The 16,707-nt window shown below is 50.7% G+C and overlaps 1 protein-coding gene across 7 annotated transcripts in view; it reads left to right on the top strand.

Annotated features, from left to right (window-relative positions):
• The window catches only part of RAP1GAP (RAP1 GTPase activating protein), a 254,893-nt gene that overhangs the window by 3,265 nt on the left and 234,921 nt on the right, over positions 1–16,707 (top strand). Inside the window, exon 1 of one of the 7 annotated variants that reach the window (XM_076072920.1) lies at positions 3,204–3,274. The exons of 5 other annotated variants lie outside the window; for them this stretch is intronic. The gene's annotated coding sequence lies outside the window, so the exon portion shown is untranslated. Of the gene's footprint in view, positions 1–3,203; positions 3,284–16,707 lie in introns of those variants that run through there. One more of the 7 variants, XM_076072921.1, reaches the window with a different exon arrangement.

The raw sequence follows: 16,707 nt of genomic DNA, 5'->3' as shown, positions 1-16,707 counted from the left end.
TATTAATTTAAATATAAATCGAAGTTGAAATGGATGACGTTTCTATGCCAACGAGACAGTTTAGTGTTGGCAGAGACGATGATGACTCGGGAAGAAGGAGAGAGGTGAGTGGGGTGAGCTGGAGTGTGGTGAGTGGGTGAGTGAGTGGGTGGGTGAGTTGGTGAGTGAGTGGGTGAGTTGGTGGGTGAGTTGGTGTGTCGGTGAGTGAGTGGGTGAGTGAGTGAGCGGGTGAGTGAGTGGCTGGGTGGGTGGGTGAGTATCTGAGTGGGTGAGTGAGTGAGTGGCTGTGTGGGTGAGTGAGTGGGTGAATGAGTGAATGGGTGAGCGAGTGAGTGAGTGGTTGAGTGGGTAAATGAACGAGTGGGTGAGTGAGTGAATGGATGAGTTGGTGAGTGAGTGAATAAAGTAGTGTTTGAGTGGGCGAGTGAATGAGTGAGGGGCTGTGTGGGTAAATGAATTAGTGGATGAGTGAGTGAATGGACGAGTGGGTGAGTGAGTGAATGAATTAGTGGTTGAGTGGGCGAGTGAATGAGTGTGTTGTTTTTGGGTCTGAGGTGTGAAGGCACCGGTGCTAATGCACAACACGCACGACACACTCCACGCACCGGATAGTGAGACAATTCACGGTTGCGTCCCTTATCGGTAAAAACGCGGCACGGGAAGTGTCCCCTTGAGAGTAAATTGTAATTAATTAGCCAAACCCGCGTGTCACGACAGCGTTCGGTAGGCAATTGGGTGGTTAATTAGCGCGCGCGTAACCTGGGGATGCTAATTAGGCTCACACGTTCACCAATTACCACCCCTACCCCTGGGTGGTTAATGGTACAGTCCACGTGGATTCGCCCCCTACCCCCCACCGTCAGGTTGGTGAACACAAATGTATGAACTGGTCCCTACGATTCCCGCTCACGACCACTCAAAGAGCGGCGAATATTGAGACCGGTCCTGGCCGGGCTTACGCCTAGGTCGACTCAGCCTTAAAACCGAGTACGCGGTGCGACGGCTGTGCGTAAGACATCGCCGCGCGGGGAGACAAAGGCGGCCCGGCGTGGGTGTAGCCACTCCCCTTAGTGTGCCGCCTAGTCCTTGGTAGGTGCTGCCGCTGGCTAACAGCACTTGCCCCCAACAGTCTGTTGAGGCTACACGGGGGATCTTTGTCTTTGTGATGCGCGCGCTGCCCTACGATTCCGGCATCGACGCGGGTTCGATTCCCGATCACGGCCAACGCCAGTGGCGATTATCTGAACCGGGTCCCTGTGGTTCTCTCCTAGGTCGACTTAGCCTTAGATTTAGTACCGGGTGCGGCGATGCGTGTGTGTGTGTGTGTGTAAGACATCGCGGCGCGGGGAGACAAAGGCGGTCGGGCGTGGTGGCGCTGGGCCACCCACGGCCACCGCTGTGCCGTTTTTCGCGGCCTTCAGAGGTGCTCGCAGCACTTGCCCCTAGAGCCTGCGCAGGCTATACGGGGGGCGGGGGGACCTTCGTCTTTGTGTGCACGCTTCCTAACAACGGTGTTGGCTGGAGACTTCCCCCGGGCCGCCCCCCTTATAATCGATTGCAGCAGCACTTATACCCCCCCTCTCTCTCTCTCCACTTCCTTCCGCCTACACTCATTCATTCACTCACTCACCCACCCACTCGCGCGCTCACCCACCAAATAATTCACTCACCCATTCATTCATCCGCTCACTCGCCCAACCACTCACTCACTCACCCATTCATTCACCCATTCATCCGCTCACTCGCCCAACCACTCACTCCACTCACCAATCGTTCACTCACCTCACCCATTCATTCACCCACTCGCTCGCTCACCCGCCAATCATTCACTCACCCATTCATTCACCCATTCATCCGCTCACTCGCCCAACCATTCACTCACCCCACTCACCAATCGTTCACTCACCCATTCATTCACTCACCCACTCGCTCACTCACTCACCCACTCACTCACCCATTAATTCACTCACTCACCCATTCATTTTCTCACTCACCCACTCACTTCAATCGGCTATTCATGTTTTTATTCATTCAGTTGTCGCATTTTTTATAGATTAATTCGCTATTCATTCCCTCGCTTATTCATTCACTCGCCCATTCATTTACCCATGAGTTCATTCGGCTTGTCACTGGGTCATTCATTCAGCTGTGTCACATCTCTCAGACAATAAATCGTCTTTCATTCACTCATTCATTCATTAGTGTATTCTCTCGCACATGAACGCACTCGCTCCTGTATGTCCCTCAGCATTTCATTCCCTCGCGCACTCATTCATTTGCCCATTAATTCATTTGCTCGTTCGTTAATGTATCCATGAATTCACCCACCATCCATTCATTGTTCAATCACTCGCCCATTCATTCAGGCAGGGGGGGTGGGAGATGGATGAGGAGGGGCGGGGGGTTAGGAAGAGGAGGGAGGGAGGGCCAAGGGGAATGAGGAGGAGGGGGATGAGGAGGGAGGGGGGATGAGGAGGGAATTGGAGGAGGGAGGGGTAGGATGAGGGGTAGGGTGAGGAGGGAGGGGTAGGGTGAGGAGGAGGGAGGGGTAGGATGAGGAGGGAGATGAGGGAGGGGTAGGGTGAGGAGGATGAGGAGGAGGGAGGGTTAGGATGAGGAGGGAGATGAGGGAGGGGTAGGTGAGGAGGATGAGGAGGGAGATGAGGAGGAGGGAGGGGTAGGGTGAGGGGTAGGGTGAGGAGGAGGAGGGAGGGGTAGGGTGAGGAGGAGGAGGGAGGGGTAGGGTGAGGAGGATGAGGAGGAGGAGGGAGGGGTAGGGTGAGGAGGAGGGAGGGGTAGGGTGAGGAGGAGGAAGAGGAGGAGGAGGAGGAGGGAGGGGAAGGGTGAGGAGGAGGAGGGAGGGTTAGGGTGAGGAGGGAGATGAGGAGGGAGGGGTAGGGTGAGGAGGAGGATGAGGAGGATGAGGAAGAGGATGAGGAGGAGGAGGGAGGGGTAGGGTGAGGAGGGAGATGAGGAGGGAGGGGTAGGGTGAGGAGGAGGATGAGGAGGATGAGGAAGAGGATGAGGAGGAGGAGGGAGGGGTAGGGTGAGGAGGGAGATGAGGAGGGAGGAGGAGGATGAGGAGGAGCATGAGGAGGAGGATGAGGAGGAGGAGGGAGGGGTAGGGTGAGGAGGGAATTGGAGGAGAACGGAGGAGAGGGGAGGGCGGAGGCAGCAGGGTGGAGGGGAGGAGGAGGCGGGGAGGGAAATGAGGAGGAGGAGGAGGCTCCAGATTTGTCTGAGCGCACAGAGAAGCGGCAGCACGCGCAGAGCGGTGAGAGTGGTGAGTGTGGTGAGTGTGGTGAGAGTGGTGAGTGTGGTGCGTGTGGTGAGTGTGCTGAGTGTGGTGAGAGTGGTGAGTGTGGTGAGAGTGGTGAGTGTGGTGAGAGTGGTCAGTGTGGTGAGTGTGGTGAGAGTGGTGAGTGTGGTGAGAGTGGTGAGTGTGCTGAGTGTGGTGAGAGTGGTGAGAGTGGTGCGTGTGGTGCGTGTGGTGAGAGTGGTGAGTGTGGTGAGTGTGGTGAGAGTGGTGAGTGTGGTGAGAGTGGTGAGAGTGGTGAGTGTGGTGAGTGTGGTGAGTGTGGTGCGTGTGGTGAGTGTGGTGAGAGTGGTGAGTGTGGTGAGTGTGGTGAGTGTGGTGCGTGTGGTGAGTGTGGTGAGAGTGGTCAATGTGGTGAGAGTGGTGAGTGTGGTGAGTGTGGTGAGAGTGGTGAGTGTGGTGAGAGTGGTGAGAGTGGTGAGTGTGGTGAGAGTGGTCAGTGTGGTGAGAGTGGTGAGTGTGGTGAGTGTGGTGAGTGTGGTGAGAGTGGTGAGTGTGGTGAGTGTGGTGAGAGTGGTGAGTGTGGTGAGAGTGGTGAGAGTGGTGAGTGTGGTGAGTGTGGTGAGTGTGGTGCGTGTGGTGAGTGTGGTGAGAGTGGTCAATGTGGTGAGAGTGGTGAGTGTGGTGAGTGTGGTGAGAGTGGTGAGTGTGGTGAGAGTGGTGAGAGTGGTGAGTGTGGTGAGAGTGGTCAGTGTGGTGAGAGTGGTGAGTGTGGTGAGTGTGGTGAGTGTGGTGAGAGTGGTGAGTGTGGTGAGAGTGGTGAGTGTGGTGAGAGTGGTGAGTGTGGAGGGCGGTTGTGGGCTGGGTCTTTGTGTTCTTTGTGTGTACGTGTATGGGGTGTGTGTGGGGTGCGTGCGGTGTGTTTATAGTGTGCATTGTGCGTGTCGTGTGTGCTGTGTGTATACTGTGTTTGTGGTGTGTGTGTGTGTGTGGTTTGTATCGTGTGTTTGTGGTGTGTGTGTGGTGTGTATACTGTGTGGTGTGTATACTGTGTGTAGGGTGTGTATACTGTGTGTGTGCTGTGTATACTGTGTGTGTGGGGTGTGTGCGTGGTGTGTGGGGTGTGTGCGTGGTGTGTGTGGTGTGTATACTGTGTGTGTGGTGTGTATACTGTGTGTGTGGTGTATATACTGTGTGTGTAGTGTGTGTATACTGTGTGTGTGATGTGTATACTGTGTGTGTGGTGTGTATACTGTGTGTGTGGTGTGTATACTGTGTGTGCGGTGTGTGTATACCGTGTGTGTGGTGTGTATACTGTGTGTGTATACTGTGTGTATAGTGTGTGTAGTGTGTGTATACTGTGTGTGTGATGTGTGTAGTGTGTGTGTGTGGTGTGTGTAGTGTGTGTGTATACTGTGTGTGTGGTGTGTATACTGTGTGTGTGGTGTATATACTGTGTGTGTGGTGTGTATACTGTGTGTATAGTGTGTGTAGTGTGTGTATACTGTGTGGTGTATATACTGTGTGTGTGGTGTGTATACTGTGTGTATAGTGTGTGTAGTGTGTGTATACTGTGTGTGTGGTTGTGTATACTGTGTGTATGGTGTGTGTGGTGTGTATACCGTGTGTGTGGTGTGTATACCGTGTGTGTGGTGTATATACTGTGTGTGTGGTGTGTATACTGTGTGTATAGTGTGTGTAGTGTGTGTATACTGTGTGTGGTGTATATACTGTGTGTGTGGTGTATATACTGTGTGTGTGGTGTGTATACCGTGTGTGTGGTGTGTATACTGTGTGTGTGGTGTGTATACTGTGTGTATACTGTGTGTGTGGTGTGTATACCTTGTGTGTGGTGTGTATACTGTGTGTGTGGTTGTGTATACTGTGTGTATGGTGTGTGTGTGTGGTGTGTGTGTGGTGTGTATACCGTGTGTGTGGTGTATATACTGTGTGTGTGGTTGTGTATACTGTGTGTATGGTGTGTGTGTGTGGTGTGTATACCGTGTGTGTGGTGTATATACTGTGTGTGTGGTGTGTATACTGTGTATAGTGTGTGTAGTGTGTGTATACTGTGTGTGTGGTGTGTGTAGTGTGTGTATACTGTGTGTGTGGTGTGTATACTGTGTGTGTGGTGTGTGTGTGTCTTGCGTTCATTTGTGTTTGGGTATTGTGCTCGCTTGCCCCAACACTCCGCTAAGATTATGAGGGGATCATTGTCTTTGTGTGTGTGTGGTGTGTGTTAACATCGCCACTGGGGAGACAAAGGCGGCCGAGTGCAGTGTTGGCCACCCACCCCCTCGTGTGCCGTGCCAGCCTTCGTAGGTGATCGCGAACAGCACTTGCCCCTACAGTCTGTTACAGGCTACACGGGGGGTCTTTGTCTTTGCTGCTGAAGTGGGAGCGCCTCGTCGCAGCCTCTGTGAGAGACGGCCCTCCGGCCAGCAGTGGATAGAGCCTGGACATCGCAGCTGCTGATGCTGATTCCATTCTGTTCCTCCTCCTAAAGGAGCTCATGACGAGTGTCTCTTTCTCCATGTCCCTGTATCTCTATGAGTCTGTATGTATCTCTATGTATCTCTATGTGTCTCTATGAGTCTCTATGAGTCTCTATGTGCCTGTGTCTCTATGAGTCTGTATGTATCTCTATGTGTCTCTATGAGTCTCTATGAGTCTCTATGTGCCTGTGTCTCTATGAGTCTGTATGTATCTCTATGTGTCTCTATGAGTCTCTATGAGTCTGTATGTATCTCTATGTGTCTCTATGAGTCTCTATGTGCCTGTGTCTCTATGCGTCTCTACGTGTCTTTATGTCTCTATGAGTCTCTATGAGTCTGTATGTATCTCTATGTGTCTCTATGAGTCTCTATGTGTCTGTGTATCTATGCGTCTCTACGTGTCTCTATGAGTCTCTACGTATCTCTGTGTGTCTCTATGAGTCTGTGTCTCTATGAGTCTCTGTGTCTCTATGTATCTCTATGAGTCTCTGTGTCTCTATGAGTCTCTCTGTGTCTCTATGAGTCTCTATGCGTCTCTATGTATCTCTATGGGTCTCTCTGTGAATCTTCATGTATCTCTATGAGTCTCTGTGTCTCCATATGTCTTTGAGTCTCTACGTATCTCTTGGGCGGCATTTTATTTCCATCGGGCCGCGTAACGCTCCTGCTGCTGCTGCTGCTGCTCCTGCTGCTGCTGCTCCTGCTGCTCCTGCTGCTGCTGCTCCTGCTGCTGCTCCTGCTGCTGCTCCTGCTGCTGCTGCTGCTCCTGCTGCTGCTGTTCCTCCTGCTGCTCCTCCTGCTGCTGCTCCTCCTGCTGCTGCTGCTGCTCCTGCTGCTGCTGCTGCTCCTGCTGCTCCTGCTGCTGCTGCTGCTCCTGCTGCTCCTGCTGCTGCTGCTCCTGCTGCTGCTGCTCCTGCTGCTCCTGCTGCTGCTGCTCCTGCTGCTCCTGCTGCTGCTCCTGCTGCTGCTGCTCCTGCTGCTGCTGCTGCTGCAGCTGCTCCTGCTGTTGCTGCTGCTCCTGCTGCTGCTGCTCCTGCTGCTGCTGCTGCTCCTGCTGCTGCTGCTCCTGCTGCTGCTGCTGCTCCTCCTGCTGCTGCTGCTCCTCCTGCTGCTGCTGCTCCTCCTGCTGCTCCTGCTGCTCCTGCTGCTGCTGCTGCTGCTCCTGCTGCTACGAAGCTACCTGGTCTGTCACTCCACCCGAAGCTTCGGGTCTTCTCGGCCACGGTCGTGCCCTCCCTTCTCTGAAGCTTGTAAAAACGTGGACCCCTTCTGATGGAACATCTCCGCCGGTTAGAAACATTCGGGCTGGCCTGCCTGGGTTTAGCCAAGCTGGATTGTGCGAGGAGCTCACAAATGTTTGAAAGATCCGGCAGGCGAGGCTGCGTTGGCCGGGTCACGTCGCCCACATGCCCAGCCACCGCGTGGCTGAGCAGCTTCTGTTTGGCTGGGTAGAAGGGGCTAAACGGGCACGGCACGGCCTGGAGAAGAGATGGAGTGATGTGGTACAGGAGGATGTGGAGCTGAGTGGAATTGTCGATGACTGGTACCAGCGGTGTCAAGATCGGGCTCTATGGAGGAGGCTCGTGAAGGACGCTGCAGTGCAGTTGGAGGCAGTCGCCCTCCAACAACAACGGAGGGCGGAGGAGCGACGCTCACAACAACGAGCGGAGCGCCGGGCGGCTAAAATAGAGCGAGTTGGCACAGTAGGCGGCACAGGTGGTGCATCTACCGATACACCACCTGTGCCGCCTACTGATGGTTGATGATGGCTTGGTGATGGGTTGGTGATGGGTTTGTGATGGGTTTGTGATGGGTTTGTGATGGTTTGTGATGGGTTGATAATGGATTTGTGATGGGTTTGTGATGGTTCGTGATGGTTTGTGATGGTTTGTGATGGGTTTGTGATGGTTTGTGATGGGTTGATGATGGGTTGGTGATGGGTTTGTAATGGGTTTGTGATGGGTTTGTGATGGGTTGGTGATGGGTTGGTGATGGGTTTGTGCTGGGTTTGTGATGGGTTTGTGATGGGTTGGTGATGGGTTTGTGATGGGTTTGTGATGGGTTTGTGATGGTTGATGATGGTTTGTGATGGGTTGGTGATGGGTTTCTAATGGTTTGTCATGGTTTGTGATGGGTTGGTGATGGGTTTGTGATGGGTTTGTGATGGGTTTGTGATGTTGTGATGGGTTTGTGATGGTTTGTGATGGGTTGGTGATGGGTTTGTGATGGGTTTGTGATGGGTTGATGATGGGTTTGTGATGGATTTGTGATGGGTTTGTGATGGGTTTGTGATGGGTTTGTGATGGTTGATGATGGATTTGTGATGGTTTGTGATGGTTTGAGATGGGTTTGTGATGGGTTCGTGATGGGTTTGTGATGGGTTTGTGATGGTTGATGATGGGTTGGTGATGGGTTTGTGATGGGTTTGTGATGGGTTTGTGATGGGTTTGTGATGGGTTTGTGATGAGTTTCTGATGAGTTGGTGATGGGTTGGTGATGGGTTTGTGATGGGTTTGTGATGGGTTTGTGATGGTTTGTGATGGGTTTGTGATGGGTTTGTGATGGTTTGTGATGGGTTTGTGATGGGTTGGTGATGGGTTTGTGATGGGTTTGTGATGGTTTGTGATGGGTTGATAATGGGTTTGTGATGGGTTTGTGATGGTTTGTGATGGTTTGTGATGGGTTGGTAATGGGTTTGTGATGGTTTGTGATGGTTTGTGATGGTTTGTGATGGGTTGATGATGGGTTGGTGATGGTTTGTGATGGGTTTGTGATCGGTTGTGATGGTTGATGATGGGTTTGTGATGGTAGATGATTGGTTTGTGATGCGTTTGTGATGGGTTTGTGATGGGTTTGTGATGGGTTTGTGATGGGTTTGTGATGGGTTGATGATGGGTTTGTGATGGGTTGGTGATGGGTTTGTGATGGGTTGATGATGGGTTTGTGATGGGTTTGTGATGGTTGATGATGGCTTGGTGATGGGTTGGTGATGGGTTTGTCATGGGTTTGTGATGGTTGGTGATGGGTTGATGATGGGTTTGTGATGGGTTTTTGATGGGTGGTGATGGGTTGTGATGGGTTTGCGATGGGTTTGTGATGGGTTGTGATGGGTTTGTGATGGTTTGTGATGGGTTTGTGATGGGTTTGTGATGGTTGTGATGGGTTTGTGATGGGTTTGTGATGGGTTGGTGATGGGTTTGTGATGGGTTTATGATGGGTTTGTGATGGGTTTGTGATGGTTTGTGATGGTTTGTGATGGTTTGTGATGGGTTGGTGATGGGTTTGTGATGGTTTGTGATGGGTTTGTGATGGGTTGATGATGGCTTGGTGATGGGTTGGTGATGGGTTTGTCATGGGTTTGTGATGGGTTTGTGATGGGTTTGTGATGGGTTTGTGATGGGTTGATGATGGGTTTGTGATGAGTTGGTGATGGGTTTGTGATGGGTTTGTGATGGGTTGATGATGGGTTTGTGATGGGTTGGTGATGGGTTTGTGATGGGTTTGTGATGGGATGGTGATGGGTTTGTGATGAGTTTGTGATGGGTTGGTGATGGGTTTGTGCTGGGTTTGTGATGGGTTTGTGATGGGTTGATGATGGGTTTGTGATGGGTTGGTGATGGGTTTGTGATGGGTTTGTGATGGGTTGATGATGGGTTTGTGATGGGTTGGTGATGGGTTTGTGATGGGTTGATGATGGGTTTGTGATGGGTTTGTGATGGGTTTGTGATGGTTGATGATGGCTTGGTGATGGGTTGGTGATGGGTTTGTCATGGGTTTGTGATGGGTTTGTGATGGTTGGTGATGGGTTGATGATGGGTTTGTGATGGGTTTTTGATGGGTTGTGATGGGTTGTGATGGGTTTGTGATGGGTTTGTGATGGGTTGTGATGGGTTGTGATGGGTTGTGATGGGTTTGTGATGGGTTGTGATGGGTTTGTAATGGGTTTGTGATGAGTTTGTGATGAGTTTGTGATGGGTTGGTGATGGGTTGGTGATAGGTTTGTGATGGGTTTGTGATGGGTTTGTGATGGGTTTGTGATGGGTTTGTGATGGGTTTGTAATGGGTTTGTGATGGGTTTGTGATGGGTTTGTGATGGGTTTGTGATGGGTTGGTGATGGGTTTGTGATGGGTTTGTGATGGTTTGTGATGGGTTGATAATGGGTTTGTGATGGGTTTGTGATGGTTTGTGATGGTTTGTGATGGTTTGTGATGGGTTGATGATGGGTTGGTGATGGGTTTGTGATGGTTTGTGATGGGTTTGTGATGGGTTGTGATGGTTGATGATGGGTTTGTGATGGTAGATGATTGGTTTGTGATGGGTTTGTGATGGGTTTGTGATGGGTTTGTGATGGGTTTATGATGGTTGGTGATGGGTTTGTGATGGGTTTTGTGATGGTTGATGATGGGTTGTGATGGGTTTGTGATGGCTTGGTGATGGGTTTGTGATGGGTTTGTGATGGGTTGATGATGGGTTTGTGATGGGTTGGTGATGGATTTGTGATGGGTTTGTGATGGGTTGATGATGGGTTTGTGATGGGTTTGTGATGGGTTTGTGATGGGTTTGTGATGGGTTTGTGATGGGTTTGTGATGGGTTGGTGATGGGTTGGTGATGGGTTGGTGATAGGTTGGTGATGGGTTTGTTCTGGGTTTGTGATGGGTTTGTGATGGGTTTGTGATGGGTTTGTGATGGGTTGATGATGGGTTTGTGATGGGTTGGTGATGGGTTTGTGATGGGTTGATGATGGGTTTGTGATGGGTTTGTGATGGGTTGATGATGGGTTTGTGATGGGTTTGTGATGGGTTTGTGATGTTTGATGATGGCTTGGTGATGGGTTGGTGATGGGTTTGTCATGGGTTTGTGATGGGTTTGTGATGGGTTTGTGATTGGTTGGTGATGGGTTTGTGCTGGGTGTGTGATGGGTTTTGTGATGGGTTTGTGATGGGTTGATGATGGGTTTGTGATGGGTTGGTGATGGGTTTGTGATGGGTTGATGATGGGTTAGTGATGGGTTGGTGATGGGTTTGTGATGGGTTTGTGATGGGTTTGTGATGGGTTGGTGATGGGTTGGTGATGGGTTTGTGATGGGTTTGTGATGGTTGATGATGGCTTGGTGATGGGTTGGTGATGGGTTGGTGATGGGTTTGTCATGGGTTTGTGATGGGTTTGTGATGGGTTGGTGATGGGTTTGTGCTGGGTTTGTGATGGGTTTTGTGATGGGTTTGTGATGGGTTGATGATGGGTTTGTGATGGGTTGGTGATGGGTTTGTGATGGGTTTGTGATGGGTTGATGATGGGTTTGTGATGGGTTGGTGATGGGTTGGTGATGGGTTTGTGCTGGGTTTGTGATGGGTTTGTGATGGGTTGATGATGGGTTTGTGATGGGTTGGTGATGGGTTTGTGATGGGTTGATGATGGATTTGTGATGGGTTGGTGATGGGTTTGTGATGGGTTGATGATGGGTTTGTGATGGGTTTGTGATGGTTTATGATGGCTTGGTGATGGGTTGGTGATGGGTTTGTCATGGGTTTGTGATGGGTTTGTGATGGTTGGTGATGGGTTGATGATGGGTTTGTGATGGGTTTTTGATGGGTTGTGATGGGTTGTGATGGGTTTGTGATGGGTTTGTGATGGGTTGTGATGGGTTGTGATGGGTTGTGATGGGTTGTGATGGGTTTGTGATGGGTTGGTGATGGGTTTGTGATGGGTTTGTGATGGGTTTGTGATGGTTTGTGATGGGTTGATAATGGGTTTGTGATGGGTTTGTGATGGTTTGTGATGGTTTGTGATGGGTTGGTGATGGTTTGTGATGGTTTGTGATGGTTTGTGATGGGTTGATGATGGGTTGGTGATGGGTTTGTGATGGTTGATGATGGGTTTGTGATGGTAAATGATTGGTTTGTGATGGGTTTGTGATGGGTTGGTGATGGGTTTGTGATGGGTTTGTGATGGGTTTGTGATGGGTTTGTGATGGGTTGGTGATGGGTTGGTGATGGGTTGGTGATGGGTTTGTGCTGGGTTTGTGATGGGTTTGCGATGGGTTTGTGATGGGTTGATGATGGGTTTGTGATGGGTTTGTGATGGGTTGATGATGGGTTTGTGATGGGTTTGTGATGGGTTTGTGATGGTTGATGATGGCTTGGTGATGGGTTGATGATGGGTTTGTGATGGGTTGGTGATGGGTTTGGGATGGGTTTGTGATGGGTTGATGATGGGTTTGTGATGGGTTTGTGATGGGTTGATGATGGGTTTGTGATGGGTTTGTGATGGGTTTGTGATGGTTGATGATGGCTTGGTGATGGGTTGGTGATGGGTTTGTCATGGGTTTGTGATGGGTTTGTGATGGGTTTGTGATGGTTGGTGATGGGTTGATGATGGGTTTGTGATGGGTTTTTGATGGGTTGTGATGGGTTGTGATGGGTTTGTGATGGGTTTGTGATGGGTTGTGATGGGTTGTGATGGGTGGTGATGGGTTGTGATGGGTTTGTGATGGCTTGGTGATGGGTCGGTGATGGGTTGGTGATGGATTGGTGATGGGTTGATGATGGGTTTGTGACGGTTGATGATGGGTTTGTGATGGGTTGGTGATGGGTTGGTGATGGGTTTGTGATGGGTTGATGATGGGTTTGTGATGGGTTTGTGATGGGTTTGATGGATTGTGATGGTTGATGATGGCTTGGTGATGGGTTGGTGATGGGTTGGTGATGGGTTTGTGATGGGTTTGTGATGGGTTGTGATGGTTGGTGATGGCTTGGTGATGGGTTGTTGATGGGTTGTGATGGGTTTGTGATGGGCTTGTGATGGGTTGGTGATGGGTTGGTGATGGTTGATTATGGGTTTGTGATGGGTTTGTGATGGGTTTGTGATGGGTTTGTGATGGGTTTGTGATGGGTTGTGATGGGTTTGTGATGGGTTATGGTGGTTGATGATGGGTTTGTGATGGGTTTGTGACGGTTGGTGATGGCTTGGTGATGGGTTGGTGATGGGTTGGTGATGGGTTGTGATGGTTGATGATGGGTTTGTGATGGGTTTGTGATGGGTTGGTGATGGGTTGGTGATGGGTTGTGATGGGTTGTGATGGTTGATGATGGGTTTGTGATGTTTTTGTGATGGGTTTGTGATGGTTGATGATGGGTTTGTGATGGGTTTGTGATGGGTTTGTGATGGGTTGATGATGGTTGATGATGGGTTTGTGATGGGTTTGTGATGGTTGATGATGGGTTTGTGATGGTTTGTGATGGGTTTGTGATGGGTTTGTGATGGGTTTGTGATGGCTTTGTGATGGCTTTGTGATGGCTTTGTGATGGGTTTGTGATGGTTTGTGATGGCTTGGTGATGGGTTTGTGATGGGTTGATGATGGTTGATGATGGGTTTGTGATGGGTTTGTGATGGGTTGATGATGGTTGATGATGGGTTTGTGATGGGTTTGTGATGGGTTTGATGATGGTTGATGATGGGTTGGTGATGGGTTTGTGATGGGTTTGTGATGGGTTTGTGATTGGTCGCGTTGGGAACGCATTCATGGCCAAGTGTCGTCACGAGACCGACGGTGACGACGATGATGTCTGTGACGACGACGGTGACGACGATGACGATGATGACAATAACGTCTGTGACGACGGTGACGTCTGTGACGACGACAATGATGACGACGGTGACGACGGTGACGACGGTGACGACGGTGACGACGGTGACGATGACGTCTGTGACGACGACGATGACGACGGTGACGACGATGACTTTGCGACGACTGTGACGACGACGGCAACGATGACGACGACAGTGACGATGACGACAATGACGACGGTATTGACGACGATGATGACGATGACGACGATGATGATGGTGACGACAACGTCTGTGACGACGATGATGACGACGTACACCAAAATGTCAATTCTCACGACCTACTGTGCAACTGGACGCTATGTGTATATACTTACACATAGTCGTTCTCCTTCCCCCGCGCCTCCGACTAGCACAGTTGGCCACGTACGGTGCGAAAGAAGTTCGACACACGTGTACACACGCATCGTGGCATGCTTTCTCCTTAACAGGGTGCACGTTGTGTATTCGGCTTCGCCTGATAACGCATCTGTCGCGGGGTGGACCCCGGCTATCCACAGAGCCGCGTCCCCTTTGTTTAAACCGCGTTAGGGCGCGTTAGGCCGTCCTTGTGAGGACCTTCGATTATAATGTCGCCTGTATTCATCCCAGCCCTGTCCTGTATTCATCCCAGCCCTATCCTGTATTCATCCCAGCCCTGTCCTGTATTCATCCCAGCCCTGTCCTGTATTCATCCCAGCCCTGTCCTGCATTCATCCCAGCCCTGTCCTGCATTCATCCCAGCCCTGTCCTGTATTCATCCCAGCCCTGTCCTGTATTCATCCCAGCCCTGTCCTGTATTCATCCCAGCCCTGTCCTGTATTCATCCCAGCCCTGTCCTGTATTCATCCCAGCCCTGTCCTGTATTCATCCCAGCCCTGTCCTGCATTCATCCCAGCCCTGTCCTGCATTCATCCCAGCCCTGTCCTGTATTCATCCCAGCCCTGTCCTGTATTCATCCCAGCCCTGTCCTGTATTCATCCCAGCCCTGTCCTGTATTCATCCCAGCCCTGTCCTGTATTCATCCCAGCCCTGTCCTGTATTCATCCCAGCCCTGTCCTGTATTCATCCCAGCCCTGTCATGTATTCATCCCAGCCCTGTCCTGTATTCATCCCAGCCCTGTCCTGTATTCATCCCAGCTTTAACCCAACCCTGTCCTCTTCATATATATATAACCTAGCTCTGTCCTTCATTTAACCCAGCTGGCGGTATTCTTTGTCCACACATCTGGGATGTTATAGACGGGATGACAGAAGCAGTTTTCACACTCAGAGTCTCGGTGTGAATGTCGTCTCTGGGGAGTCTCCCTCAGAGGTTCACCGTATCTCTGTGTGTCTCTGTCTGTCTGTTTGTGTCTGTGTCTCTCTGTGTCTCCCTCAGAGGCTCACCGTGTCTCTGTGTGTCTCTCTCTGTCTGTGTGTGTCTGTGTCTCTCTGTGTCTCCCTCAGAGGATCACCGTGTCTCTGTGTGTCTCTGTCTCTGTCTGTGTGTGTCTGTGTCTCCCTCAGAGGTTCACCGTATCTCTGTGTGTCTCTCTCTGTCTGTTTGCGTCTGTGTCTCTCTGTGTCTCCCTCAGAGGCTCACCGTGTCTCTGTGTGGCTCTCTCTGTCTGTGTGTGTCTGTGTCTCTCTGTGTCTCCCTCAGAGGATCACCGTGTCTCTGTGTGGCTCTCTCTGTCTGTGTGTGTCTGTGTCTCTCTGTGTCTCCCTCAGAGGATCACCGTGTCTCTGTGTGTCTCTCTCTGTCTGTGTGTGTCTGTGTCTCTCTGTGTCTCCCTCAGAGTTTCACCGTATCTCTGTGTGTCTCTCTCTGTCTGTGTCTGTGTCTCCCTCAGAGGCTCACCGTGTCTCTGTGTGTCTCTCTCTGTCTGTGTGTGTCTGTGTCTCTCTGTGTCTCCCTCAGAGGCTCACCGTGTCTCTGTGTGTCTCTCTGTCTGTGTGTGTCTGTGTCTCTCTGTGTCTCCCTCAGAGGATCACCGTGTCTCTGTGTGTCTCTCTCTGTCTGTGTGTGTCTGTGTCTCTCTGTGTCTCCCTCAGAGTTTCACCGTATCTCTGTGTGTCTCTCTCTGTCTGTCTGTGTCTGTGTCTCCCTCAGAGGCTCACCGTGTCTCTGTGTGTCTCTCTGTCTGTGTGTGTCTGTGTCTCTCTGTGTCTCCCTCAGAGGTTCACCGTATCTCTGTGTGTTTCTCTCTGTCTGTGTGTGTTTGTGTCTCTCTGTGTCTCCCTCAGAGGTTCACCGTATCTCTGTGTGTCTCTGTCTGTGTGTGTCTGTGTCTCCCTCAGAGGGTCACCGTGTCTTGTGTGTCTGTCTGTGTGTCTGTGTCTCTCTGTGTCTCCCTCAGAGGCTCCCCTTCTCTCTGTCTCTCTCTGTGTCTCTCACTCTGTGTCTTTGTTTCTCTGTCTCTCTCTGTCTCTCTCTGTGTCTCTCACTCTGTCTGTGTCTCTCTGTCTCTCTCGGTCTCTCTCTCTGTATCTGTGTGTCTGTCTCTCTCTCTGTGTCTCTCTCTGTATCTCTCACTCTGTCTGTGTCTCTCTGTCTCTCTGTCTCTCTCTGTATCTCTCACTCTGTGTCTCTCTGTCTCTGTCTCTCTCGGTGTCTCTCACTCTGTGTCTGTGTCTCTCTGCCTCTCTCTCTCTGTGTCTCTCACTCTGTGTCTGTGTGTGGCTCTGTCTCTCTGTCTCACTTTGTATGTGCCTCATCCTCTGTCTCCCTCTGTCTATCTCTCTGCGTCTCTCACTCTGCGTCTGTGTGTGTCCATGTCTCTCTACATATCTCCCTCTGTGTGTCTGCATCTCTCTCCTTTTCTGCGTCTCTCTCTGTATCTTTTTATGTGTCTGTTTCTCGGTGTCCTATCTCTGTGCGTCTATCTGATCATGTCCATGTGTCTATCTCTGTGTCTATCTGATTATGTTCATGTGTCTATCTCTGTGTGTGTATCTGATTGTGTTCATGTGTCTATCTCTGTGTGCCTATCTGATTGTGTCCATGTGTCTCTATCTGTGTGCCTATCTGATTGTGTCCATGTGTCTATCTCTGTGTGTCTATCTGATTGTCTAAGTGTCTATCTCTGTGTGTCTATATGATTGTGTTCATGTGTCTATCTCTGTGTGCCTATCTGATTGTGTCCATGTGTCTCTATCTGTGTGCCTATCTGATTGTGTCCATGTGTCTCTATCTGTGTGCCTATCTGATTGTGTCCATGTGTCTATCTCTGTGTGTCTATCTGATTGTGTCTATGTGTCTATCTCTGTGTGTCTATCTGATTGTGTTCATGTGTCTATCTCTGTGTGTCTATCTGATTGTGTCCATGTGTCTATCTGTGTGTGTCTATCTGATTGTGTCCATGTGTC

This window comes from Petromyzon marinus, chromosome 39 (assembly GCF_048934315.1).
Source record: "Petromyzon marinus isolate PM22_M1 ecotype Great Lakes invasive population chromosome 39, UKy_Petmar_22M1.pri1.0, whole genome shotgun sequence".
NCBI lineage: Eukaryota > Metazoa > Chordata > Hyperoartia > Petromyzontiformes > Petromyzontidae > Petromyzon > Petromyzon marinus.
The sequence above is the reverse complement of the archived record's forward strand: the minus strand, read 5'-3'. Positions and strand labels throughout refer to the sequence as shown.